Genomic DNA, 12,834 nt, shown 5'->3' with positions numbered 1-12,834 from the left:
TAAAGAATTAAATGATACAGAGTACTTGCATGGCAGCCTTCCCTCTGCACTACAAATAACTCTGGCTGTAATTTCATGAGACGGGTGCACTGAACTTCAATGCAGGGGAATAGAAGGCACACTTTAAAGCCTGACCTGTCCTTGTGCTCCTCGAGGGTCAGTCTTGGATCTCTCGGTGTGCTTGGAGTTGATATTCAGACCTTGTCTTGGGGAATGTGGTCAGTGTCTCCTCAGCCCATGTATCGTGACTTCCTGAAAGGGTGGTTTATCCCTCATGCTATATTGCCTTGGAAAGATCTCCCTTGCAGTCTTACGTTTCCTCTGTGAAGTGTAGGGGGGAGCTCTTCATGTGGAGGGGACATTGTGGGTATACATAGAATAACCTGATGCTGTGTGCCAGTTTCTGCTGGAGAGCGAGAGAGCATGAGTGCAAGGAGGAGAGTAGATTACACTCTTTCAACACTTTTACTCCAAATGGTCTTTGCTAAATAGGGGTTTGAGAGAGGACTGTAAGGTTTCAATCAGCTGATCTGATCCTATTCAACTCTTCATTACCTTATTTCACCCTACACAGTGTGGCCTCTTAATTACTTGGTTTTCTTACTCACTGTGGAGAATGCCCCACTGGCATGCCAGAAATCCTCTGCCTGAGAGGACATTTGTGAAGATGGGAGTCATTACTCTCATACTTTTTGTCTTCTGATCAAATCTTATTGCAGAGCCTGGCCTGCAGTGCACTTCTTTCCATTTGTTTTTTATCCAGAAAGGTGATGTGATAGAAATTGTCAAGGAAGGAGAGCTGGTCCCTAAGTGCAGAGGGATTTTCTTTGTGCAAGATGAGTGAGAACTGAATTCAGCATCCCCTTTCAAACTAGGGAGATCCCAGTTTTAGCTTCTGGGGCTGGTAAAAAGTGGCAAGGTTACCTCTTCACATACATCAGCCCTTTTCCTTTTTTTCTGCTTGAGTCTCTAGACTCCTCGCATAGTCTTGCACTAAAAGTCAGTAAACTCCGTGAGCACATCTAAGCTAAAACTCCACTGCTGCTTCTATGCTAAGACAGTGCAGGGAGATGTGTACACAGCGTGCGTAAGGGCTTCTGGGATTCAAACCCAGATCTTTGTTCACAGACAGAAACAAAGGCCACAGCACCATCAGACAGCAGACTAAACACCAGACCCTACTCAGCTTGGGCCTTCCCATGATGTTTCTTTGGAGGACTGGGTGATCTGGGTCTTGGACCCTCCTGTTTGTGCCTGCTCCTGTTTGCTCTAATTCTTGTCTTGGATCTCCTGGCCCTGATCAGTTGCTTGCCCTGGCTTCAACTTCATCTCAACCATCAGCTTGATATCCTAGACTTGGAGTGATACCCAGTCCTGACCTTGACATCAGAGTAAACTCTTGACCAGGCCTGAACTTTTTAGACTGACCACCTCTGCCTTGGTCACCTCTTAAAGGTTGATCCCAGCTTTTTTTTTTTTTTTTTTAGAGCTTGTCACCAGAATCATGAATAAGGTTCAAATTGTGAACAGCAGCATCAGCTGCCTGTCCTTCTCTCCTCAAGCTCTATCCCTTTTGCTTTTTCTCTTCACTTCATTGCCTTTGAACGAGTGAGATTCCTTCCTCCATTTCTGTTCTGGAGACAAAGACTGTAGTGACTGCATCATTCTGAAACTCCAATCCCTGTATAGCCATTCTGGCATCTTCCTGCAGTTTGGAACTCAGATCTGTCCTTTGGACTCTGGCTTTCCATCTGTTCCCATTTTCTGCTCCACTTCATGAGAGAAGGTGGGGAAGGGTCAGTCCTACCAGTCTCTGCCTGTCTGACATGGCTCACTGCCTGCATTTTCAATGTGGTTCCCAAATTACTCTTGTTCTTGTTGACCATGCATACAAAAATATATCAGCTGGCCCTCTGGCCTGCTTTCAGGGCTTTGCTGGGCCATGGGTATGTTGGTTTGGTTGGGTTTTTTTTGTCTGTCTGTCTTTGTTTCTTAGGGGGGTCAGCAGATCTAGTCATTTCAAGCAAAAGATACCAGGAATGTTAAGGGTGAAGGGAAAGGGAGCAAATCATGTGTATGAGTAAGGGAAGAGGAAGGATTTCTCTTTGAAGAAATACTTAAGAGTCCTAGTATTAACAAGAAAGAAGAATGAGCAGTGATATGTTCACATAAAAGTATAGAGGAGGCTGTTTTAGAGGTTTGCATTTACCCTCTTACAGAATACAAAAATAAAGTTGCACCTGATTAAAAAGTAGCTAATTCTAGGTTTAAAAGTAGCTACAATTATAATACATTGTTAATTTGCAGGACTTCCTCCCAAAAGGATATCACCAAATAAGTTTCAGAAAAAGGTCAGGTCTTTTGTTTGACTAAGATTAGAGACTGGAGCTTCACTAGAAAAACAAAAGCGAGTAATATCCTTCTTAGTATTTCCAAACATAAACTGAACACTCCAGCATGATCAAAGAGAAATGTCCACTTGTGATGCTGTATTGCATACGTTGACTGCATTACAGGCCTTTTAAAGTCACTTTTTGAAACATCTGGAATAGACAGATGACCCACCAGTCTGAGCTGGTGCATGTGAGAAAGAGGATATCAGGTGAGACTTGCCACTGGTATGTTTCAGTACTGAAGAGACAGAATAGCATATGTCTGCTCTGGGAATGGCATTTCTTCATCTTCAGGTAACCACTGATTAAAAGAACCCACAAAGTTCTTCCTAACAACTGGTCAAAGCTGCTCCTAAAATGGGAAGAATAGCCTGTTTCTTGTCTGTCCTTGAGGACTGAACTTTTTAGAGAGTAGAGCTTTGTACTTTGACTATTGTGAGGTTGAAGAACAGGAAGTTTTTCCTTTTTTTTGTGCTAGCCAATCCTGAAATGCCAATAAACAGGTTGTAATAAACAAGGCATTATTTTGGATTTTGCTGCCTTGCTTTCTCATTTTTGCTCCTGTTGCCAGCAGCTGCAGCCTGACTTCCAGCCACTCACTGAAGCACCAGTGTAGAAATAGAGGCTTTTGACATTGGCCTGTTAGCCTTTCAGAGGGGTACCATGGGACCATGATTTGAACATTTTATCCTCACTCTTTTGTTCTTAAATAGATTCTTAGTGTGTAGATGCAGCTTTGAGTTTCATGCAAATCCTGGAGGTTATTGTAATGAGGGAATTGCATTTGTTTTTAGTAATCCACATTGTTTTCTCTTGGAGGCCCAAGTGGATCTCTGCTGAAAGCTCATCCATTTAGGAGCTTTAGTTGCCTTGCATCAGTTCTGTACTGAATTTGAAAGGGAAGGTTTTCTAATTGTAGTTGGCATCTTTGGGCCATCTGGTGGAAGATGAAAACTTCATGACCACCGGGGCTGGGATCTCCTGCTCTCTGTCCTAACAGTGGGGTTCTAAGAGCTGCATCCAGCAACAAAGGCAGTGTCCTTGGGAAACGGGCATAAAGCATAGGAATTGTAAGCTCTTCTGCTGTTAACTTTCATAGTGTAACCTTGATTAGTCATTTAAAATCCTTGGGTAAAATCCTACCCATGAAACAGAGATATGTACCCACAAGCAGTTTGGGCTCCTCGGGGGAAGTGGGGGACCATTTATAGTTTTATGTGTTCTTTGCTATTTTAAAGATGTTTTAAGAATGGGGGGGGGGGGGAAGCGTTCTTTTGTGAAATAGTGTTAGAAGGGGGGGGGGGGGGGGGAAGAGTTACTTCAATCACGTGTGCTGAACTGTGGCTTAGTGGGGACCTTCTGTTTCTAGAACTGCCAGTCCTTCAGCCTTTATAGACGTACACATTACTCTCAGTGAGAATAAATAATACATGAGCATATGTACTGGTTCAGTGAAAGTTCTCTCTGATTGGAGTGAGTCTCTGATTAACAGCAATTAAAAGTAACCTTTTCCCCATGTTTTGCTAATACTGCAGGTTGCGGGGGGGTCACCTCTTTATCTATTTGTATTGCCATTTTACTTATGTTTAAAACAAGCTGCATTTAAAAGAGTAGAGGTCACATTTTGCTAGCTTTGCATGCATTTGGGATTGTTGTTTCAAACCTCCCCAATTGTGGTGCCTCCCGAACATGCACTTCTGGCAGAATTACCTCATCCAAGTCAGAAATAGTTCTACTGAATAAACACCCTTAAACACAGTATCTGTTACATAGATTTCGGAATAATAGTGGCTTGGTAATGCAATAGATTAATGCACCTGGTTGGAATCCTGGCTTCAGTCCTAAATGAAAGGTTTAATTCCTACTGGGCAATTCTATATTCTAAGTCTATATTACACAGCAAAATATATATATTAAAAGAACATTAAGAATGCAAAGTTAAGTGTTCAAATGTTAGGAGATACAGCCTTAATTTGGCTCCCTTCATGGATGTAAGCTATAATATAGGCATGTGATTACCTTTAATCACATGCCAGTTTGTCCATGGGATCCTGCTTCCTAAAGTGCATAGGACCATTCTGCTTTGGGGGATGAGTCAGGGTTGTGCAGTGAAAGGAGGTTGTTGTCTGTTGGCACCCCCTCATATCTGCTGCAGAAATCAGAAGGCGGTTCGGAAATCTTAATAACAGTCTGCTCTACCAGCCTCTCCTGTAATTTTTAAATGCGTCACCTGTATCTGGTGGTACCTGCTTAGGAAGAAGAATAAGTATTGGCTGCTTTGGTAGAGCAGTGGGAGGAGCGAGGACAGGAGGAGTATTGTGGTTGCTTGTAGCACTCTTGCATACTGCTGTAGCAGCTTAGAGCTAATGTGCAAGCTTCCTCGATGTATATGGCCCCAGCAGTGGTACCAAAAAAGCAGGCACTGCAGATACTGCTTGTGCTGTTTGGAACTAAATCCACCATGCTTTCCACACTCTGTTCTGACCAGCACATTTATGGGCAGTATTTACCTTCCCATTTTCAGATATCACCTGCCTGTTCTGGCCTCTCTCTGTCACTATCTTCAACCAATGTCACGTGTCTTGGCTGTGGCGAGATTCACTCTGGTCAGGGGTGAGAAACTGAAAACAAGGACTTTAATGTGTCAAGATGAAACCTGGTGCATTTTAGGTGAGACTTGCGAGGTGGCTCTTTGTTTCAGGCAGGATTTTGCATGGCAGAGTGTTCCCTAAATGCTAACCTTTCTTGTGCACCTGCTGGGGTTTGTGCCTGCACTGCGGGGAGTTGTAACAGTAATGCGCCCATTGAACAACTTTCTAGAGCCCCAGGCCAAAATGTTCTTCCTGTGTCACTTTTCAAAAGCTGGTGTTGTAGTCAGCTGTGGGCAGTGGGATGTCCTCAAGAGTTTGAGATCCAGTAGTAGCCCTATCTTGGAAAGATGAGATGTGGCATTGTTAGGGTTTATGTAACAGAGTGCTCCCTGCAATTTGTTTGTTTGTTTGTTTGTTTGTTTGTTTGTTTTTTAAGGCATATGCTGGAATAAACTGGAATATTTTTGTAGCCATGATGGCGATTGTGATTGGAAAAAAAAAGCAAGGTTCTGGCATATTTTCTTTTTTGCATTTAGAAATGTGGGTTTTAAAGTGAAATAGGGAATGCAGATGTGTCTGGGGCATGGGGTGCACCACAAATGAGTGCAGACTCTACCATATAAAGGAGTAGAGACCACCGTTTCTCACGCCAAGAGCCTGAAATGGGGCATCTTGACTTAGTGTGGTGCATTTTCTTCAAGGTGCTTGAGGGGTTGCCCACAGGGTGCAGAATGGTCCAGATCAAGAAAGGAGCTCCTGAGTTTTCATCTCGGCTATACTGCTGTGGATGCTGAGTCTCCCTATAACCAACCCTGTTTCCCCTCATCCAGTTTCTAGTAGGCAAGTGTTTTCCTTCCCTCAAAACAGTGAGCACTAACTGGCCCCTTTTGTCAGCAGTCTTAATGGAGAAGCCAAAGGATATACTGCTTACAAACATGCAGGTGGTCCCTCCAAGCCAGGCTGAGACGTGTTGGTTTAATTTCTTCAAGGACGCATAGCAAGCAGGTTTTAGAGATGGAAATAGAACCAGCAGTCTTAGCTGCCAGTTCCCAGATCCAAACCATTTACTGCCCTGGACTGCGGTACATCATGGGCAAATACTGACCTAGTATTTATTGCGACTGGCTGAACCAAAATGCCCGTCTTCAGTGAGTCAGGAGGGAGATGCCATTTGGTGCTATGGGAAATGGTCCTCTAAATCTTGGAAATCAATGAGAAATGCCAAGAAGTTAATTATAGGTAGTGCTGTAGCTCTCCTGTTAAGGAATTTGATCAGATTCTGTTTTCTGTTGCTCACAACTTTGTCAAATGTTTGGACTGAAATTTTCAATTCTGGATGTCTACCTTTGGCTGACTTGTTTTAGAGAAATCCAGCTGGAGCCATTTGTCCTTTCCCAAGAGTGAGGGTAAGAGGAAATTACATCCCTTTGCCCAGGTTAAAAGATTCTGGTGGCATGTCTTGTGAGCAGATCTAAAACCCCTGTGCTTTGAAGCAGGGAATTGAAATTTGGCAGAGTGGTTTACCTCGGTATCAAGGACATGCTTTCTGCTGTTCCCATGAAAATGCACCCAAATTTAGTGAAGCTGTCAGCTTCCAAAAATGTGCTGTTCTCACATGCTTGGTTGAGGCTTTTGGTTTTTGCAGCTCAGTTCCCTGAAGCTTCTGTCCTTGTGGGACATGGGACCAGCCTTAGATTGAGTGGGGCTTTCCCTGTCATTGCAGCTCAGAGTTGCTGATGACTTTGTTGGGTTCAGCAGCTCGAGGGAAGAGCTGGGACTGAATCCGTGCCAAACTCAATTCTCCCTTTGCTGATGGAGCAGAAACCTTCACAAATGCAGAGGAGATGAGACTGAGCAGAGGCTGGGGAGAATAAGCTAAACATGGAGATTTGGTGGCATGTGAGAAACTGAGACCAGAGCCCAAGGAGGAAGGGAGGCAGATTGTGAAAGGTTGAGACCTGAGGGCTAGGGTGTCAAGCCACAGCCTCAAACCTGGGGCCTTGGCTTGACAGCTCAGCTGCTTATCTTGGCCTGCCACCCATAGCTAGCCCCCTAGGCTGGTCAAAGCTGGTGTGAGGTCTCCAGTAGGACCTGACCCTCCACCCACTCCCCGTCACCAGAGTGACTGGCTGGGGTCAACTAACCCTTCACTCCCCGCATATAAACCCTTGACCTGGAAAAGGAAGTGTCCAGGCAACAGGGCTGAACCTGAGCCAGGTTTGCTGTTCCCTGTGGCTTGCTCCTTAGCTTCACTCTGTGCCTGATCTCCCAGCTTCCTGACTCAGTCCAACCTCAGATTCTGCTTACCTATCCAACCCTAGACAGTGCCTTGATCCCTGAGTGGCCCCAGACCTGGTCACCCACATCCTGGTGTAACAAAAGAGAGAGTGTGAGGGGAAATGGCTAGGGCTTTAAATGTAATGCAGTTAAATGGAAGGGTTGGAGTGGGGGACTGAGACTGGGTGGGGAAGAAAACTCAGGGTGGAACTGGGATTCCAAAGAGATGAGACTATCAGATCCTGGGCAAGGACACTGGAGTTGCAATGAGAAGGCTGAGGCATGAAGACTAGAGCAGGGACAGGTTGGAGGGGCTAGGATGGGCAAGGCCAAGCTTGGGGAGAACAGGTAGAAGAATCTGTTCCCACTACTACACGTTCTCCAGAATGGCCTGAATGGAAACCAGGAGTCCAGAGTCTGTCAGTTAATAACCCCATTGGCCATCTGTCCTTCCCCCAGCTCTGATCCAGGCAGAAGTAAGAGGTTGTCATCTTGTCAGTTGCTCCATTAGATCAGGTGGTGGTGGAGGTCTGCAGGGGAGCTAAAGGTTGCAATGTTGTGGGTGTAAACAGGCTGACATATGGTTGAATGTTCCTCCTCCCCCCCTCCCCCACACACACTCCTTTAAAAATCCTTAGGGAATTAATCCCACCCGATCAATCCCACCCCCCTGCAGCCTCGATAATTTTCTTTTAATGTCAAGTCAAACACTCAGAAGGTAGGAAATGCCAGCATTCAAATTGCCTATGCAACCTGTAATTTGGCCTTTAATTATATGATAAATTCTATTTTTTTCCACAAGACTCCATCTTCATTTACCACATAGGCTGGACCTGCTTTAGAGATGAATCAGGGCTGTATAATGCAGGGGGGAGGGCTCCATGGAGCTTCCACCTTGTCTGTTGCCAAAGTAGGAAAGATTTATGAGAGGAAGAGAAAGCAAGGTCATAGGGCCAACGCAGCTGGACAGTGCCCTGTAGCACTGGATTTGAGCCCTACCTCCACTGCATAGTTTCTGGTGAGTCATTTTTTAAACCAAACTTTTTGCAGGTGATGGCTGTATATGTACCTGTCTCAAGATCCTGAGGTCTGATTTGCAGCAAGGCAGAGCATCTTCCAGATCTGATGTTCCCTTGCTTTTGAGTACTTCCTTTTGCAGTCTTATTTTTTCTTATGCCTTTGTTCTAGGCCTGTGCCCATACAGTTACAGTCCATGTAATGCATATGCTCACCTGTCTAATAACTCAAGGAGGCTGCTGACCCTTCTCTTTATTCAGGCCCCACCAACAAGATTTTACATGACTTTGAAGTGTTCAGGCCTGCATGCTCCAAAACCTGACCAGCAGCTTAATCTTAGCACGGATTTGGGGAGGGAAACCGCCAGTATGTTCACCTTTGCACATTCAGCAACGCCTGTGCCAGTCTTTGTCAGATGGTGTGCCTTGTACTTACAGATACAGCACAGTGAAGATTCTTATGGAGTACCAGGCAATGTGGATCATGCATGCTTATGTGTCTGGGGGGAAGCTGAGGGAGGGTATCTGTACCCATTTGACGTTTCCATGTTCCAGAAGAGTCATCTCTCAGCCTTTTTTGCCGGTGGTTCAGGACATCTGGCCAGCTTGGATTGCATAAGATTGCTGAGTGCAAAAGCTGCACTTGTGCCCTTGGTCAGAGATGATGTCAGTGTCGGTAGGAGGAGGATATATGTTGTCACTGCAGTCTTAATGGTGCAATGTGCTCGAGGAGCAGGCGATATCACATAGAGGGTAGCCACTATTCAAAGTGCGTCTGATGGGACAAGGTCCTCTGGGATGACATGTTGCTGTGCACGTTGGAAAAAGTTGCTACATCAGTGTTGTTGTCATGTGCTTCTTAAGGCTGTGATGCTGGGTGGCCCCTGATGTGTCTTTGAGGACCCAAGTGAGGCCATACTTGGGATTTGGAAGTACTTAAGGGCACACTTCCTTTTTGAAAGTACTGCTGGCTCTGGGGATGGAATGTGAATGAGATCAAACTTTGACTTTAAAGTTAACTGGACTGACAAATTATATAACGTGTAGTTTATACATGAGTGGTGGCACTTTTAACAGTATGGAAAAGTGGTCCCTAGCGGACTGGTGGAGGATTTGCCCTGACAGGCAACAGGTAAAAACATCCCCTAAAATCTGCTCCTGAATGTGGGTGCCTCTTGTGATGTGCTGCCTCACTGTAAGAACCATGAGCATTCATGTCAGAAACTTGGCACATAAATCACTCCTGGATTCCTGACATAACTCATCTATTGACATTTATTGTTTGCTCATTAAGAGCCCTGGGGTGGAGAAGTTGCAGTAAATCAGCCTTACCTTCACGAGCTCCATTAACTCAGAGCTGCGTTAACTTCCTGATGTTTAGGTCCTTGAATTGGAGCAGTCCAGACTGTTTTTAAACTTTGTTTAAGACTCATGGGAGCTCTGGCATGGAAGTGCAAAAAACCTGAGCCACCTGAGCACTGTATCGTAGGGCTTCCACTGCAGGGCTCACCATTCACCACTGCTCCCTCAATAACTTCATCATCTGACCTGAAATGTACTAATTATTCTAGACTTATTTGGGTTGTTCTGTCAATTTGGAAGTACTGCTGGCCCTGGGGGTAGAATGTGAATGAGATCAAATGTTATGACTTAAAACTTAACTGGACTGACACATTATATAATGTACAGTTTATACATGAGTGGTGGTGCTTTTTACAGCATGGTAAAAAGGTCTCTGGCAGACTGTTATGTGTCTGCTCACCCCAGACTTGTGCTATCACCACTTCCGAATGTTGTTGCTGTTGCACCCAGGCAACATTAGCCTTGTAAGAAAGTCTGAGCAGCTTGTTTTGCCAAATTTCATACTGATACCAAACTCCCAAGCTGAAGATCTAGATTTGGATGTCAACACCATTGGAATTATTCTCTGGTGAGGAAACATTGCAGGGGAAGGAGCAGGGAGATTTTAACACAAAAACTCAACATTTTGCATAGCCTCCATTGAAGACACTTGCTCTTGCCAGCTCAGGTTGGGGTGTGTGGAGGTACTGCTGTCATCTTGATTTGTAGCACAAGGAGGAAGAGTTTACAAGCACAAAGTAACTTTACAAGCTTTTGTGAGATCCCAAGCATTCCAACTTCCTGTAGCAATCTGTAATTCTTATTTTTGTATGTATTCTGTGCACTGTCTAAACCTCCCAACTGCCAATAGTGTTAGATAAGCATTATCTATGTATTGGAGGTGAAGAAGCAGAGGTAGAGAGAAATGATGTGACTAAGCCCCAAGTTTCATAGATTCATAGACATTAGAGCTGGAAGGGACCTCCCACAGAAGAATCTACATCAGCAGCAAGGTGTGCAATCCCAGGAGTCCTGACTTTTGGATCTCTCTTCAGCACACTCTGTACCAGCAACACACAAGCCAGTTCCTTCTAGCCATTACAGCACCCCTGCACCACGCTGAGTTTGTTAACTGGAAGGAGAGAGCACAACAGTTCACACGCAGTTAAGTGACTTTAGGAGACTGCCCCTGCACTCTTTGGTAGAGACTGCTGCATTTCTTATTCCCCTTCCCATCCATGCATCTCCCTTCAAAACTTTCCTCCCACCACATGCACTCCTTGGCTGTGTGTGGACACTATGGTGGTGATGTAGTGATTGGAGCACACTTGTGAAATGAATTGACTTCCAGTGCACCTTGCCAAGCCAACAAATGAGACAACTTTTAAAGACAGTGCAAGTTGTTCACTGAGCAAGAGGGCCCTGAGCATGATGTTGCACTGATGTGGGCAGGTTAGTATCCCCAGTTCCCAATGGAAAATGAAACAGGAGGGAAATTCCTCACATGGGAAGTGCTTTAACCTAGTAGATTAGCCCAGGGGCCAGGAGGTGTACAAGTTCCAGTACAGCCTCTTACACTGATAATTTAACCTTGGGCAAGTTAATTCCAGTCTCTGAACCTCAGGCTCCCTATTAGTAAAATGGAAATAATATTTGCTGTCTTTATAAGGGTTTTGCAAATGTTTGTAAGGGGGGAAAGTATTGCTCTCAGTTAATAGGAAGAGAAGTCCATGGTTCTCTTCTGCCAGCCCTGAATTCAGTTTTCAAGCAAGCAGTGTTTAGAACTCCATGTAGCATTTAGAACAGGGGTAGGCAAAGTATAGCCTGTGGGCCAGATACCACTTGCCAGAAAATTCAGACCAGCCTGCAGGTGATCAGCTGCCAACTCACTGGATCTGGCCCACTGGTAGCCAGTGGCTCCAGCTGCCCCATGGTACGGGGTGGGCAGGTTGGTGGGCAGACAGGTTTCCAACCAGCAGCATCAGCTCTTGAAGCAGTGGCATCAGTTGTGGACGTGGGTGGGGGCTTCTGCCACAGTGGGTGGGCAGCAGCAGCAGCTGTGGATGCTGCCAACAGGTTCAGGAGCCCCTACAGAACCTTTCGGCAGCGTCCACAACTGATGCTGCCACCCTCCTGACACAGTGAAGGCTCCTGCCTAGAGCCCCAACCTGGAAGAACATCAGGACCTGGGATAACAGCTGTTCACCAGGGCTCCCCAAGAGATAACAAGATCTAACAGCTCCAAACTCCTGGAAGGCTAGTTTAGACTGGACATCAGGAAAAACTTTACAGTCCAAGTGTCCAGGGTCTGGAATAGACTCCCCTCAGAGGTGGTGCAAGCACCTACTCTGGACTCGTTCAAAAGGCGTTTGGATGTTTATCTTGCTGGGATCATTTGACCCTAGCAGGCTTCCTGCCTATGGCAGTGGGGCTGGACTCGATCTCGTGAGGTCCCTTCCAGCCCTAATGTCCATGAAGTCTATGGAACCTGCCAGCAGCATCAGCTGTGGACCCAGGCAGGAGGTTCTGCCGCACCAGGTAAGTGGTGACATCCACTGCACACACCACTGGCAAGTTCCACGTCAGGGCTCTGCAACCTGCTAACGGTGTCCACAGCTGATGCCACCACCTGTCCACTGTGGTGGAAGTCCCAGTCTGGGTCCACAGCTGAGCATCAGGTCTCCCGTTGAACTACAGCTCTGGCCAGATTCTGGAGGGAGAGAGAGAAGAGAAGAGAGAGCGCAAGAGAGATGGAAGTGGCCCTTGACAGGTCACCAAAAACTCTTTAAGTGGCCCTCTGGCTGAAATAATTGCACACCCCTGATTTAGTATGTCCTGGATTTCCCAGGCATCATTGCAAGTGTACATTAAACTAACATGTTTTGCAGTTCCTTCAGTATTGGAACACATAGTGAAGTTCTGCCTGCATGCTTCCCTGAATTCTTAGTCACAGATGGACAAATGAAACTGAACACACAAGCCTACTGTGGGAGAGTTTAAAAATAGATCATCCAGAACTTCAGTGTTGCTGAGCCAATTTAATTACTTGTCTGCTTGGCTGGTTTGTTAGATCTCAGTGAGATCTATAAAACAGTTTCCTAGCTCATTGAGTCCTGCCTACACAAAGCTGCTTACTGGAATGCAGTAGTTCAGTGTTTTTCTTTTTTTTTCTTTAGTCAAGCAACAATAAAGGGACTGAGGAGCTCTCTCTTTCCC

At 45.6% G+C, this 12,834-nt stretch overlaps 1 protein-coding gene across 4 annotated transcripts in view; it reads left to right on the top strand.

Moving 5' to 3' along the window:
- Positions 1-12,834, top strand: part of GTF2E1 (general transcription factor IIE subunit 1) — a 101,112-nt gene that overhangs the window by 72,226 nt on the left and 16,052 nt on the right. The gene's annotated exons all lie outside the window — the stretch shown is intronic.

Source organism: Alligator sinensis, unplaced genomic scaffold (genome assembly GCF_000455745.1).
Source record: "Alligator sinensis unplaced genomic scaffold, ASM45574v1 scaffold1301_1, whole genome shotgun sequence".
Lineage (NCBI taxonomy): Eukaryota > Metazoa > Chordata > Crocodylia > Alligatoridae > Alligator > Alligator sinensis.
This window is presented reverse-complemented; position numbering and strand designations above follow the sequence as displayed.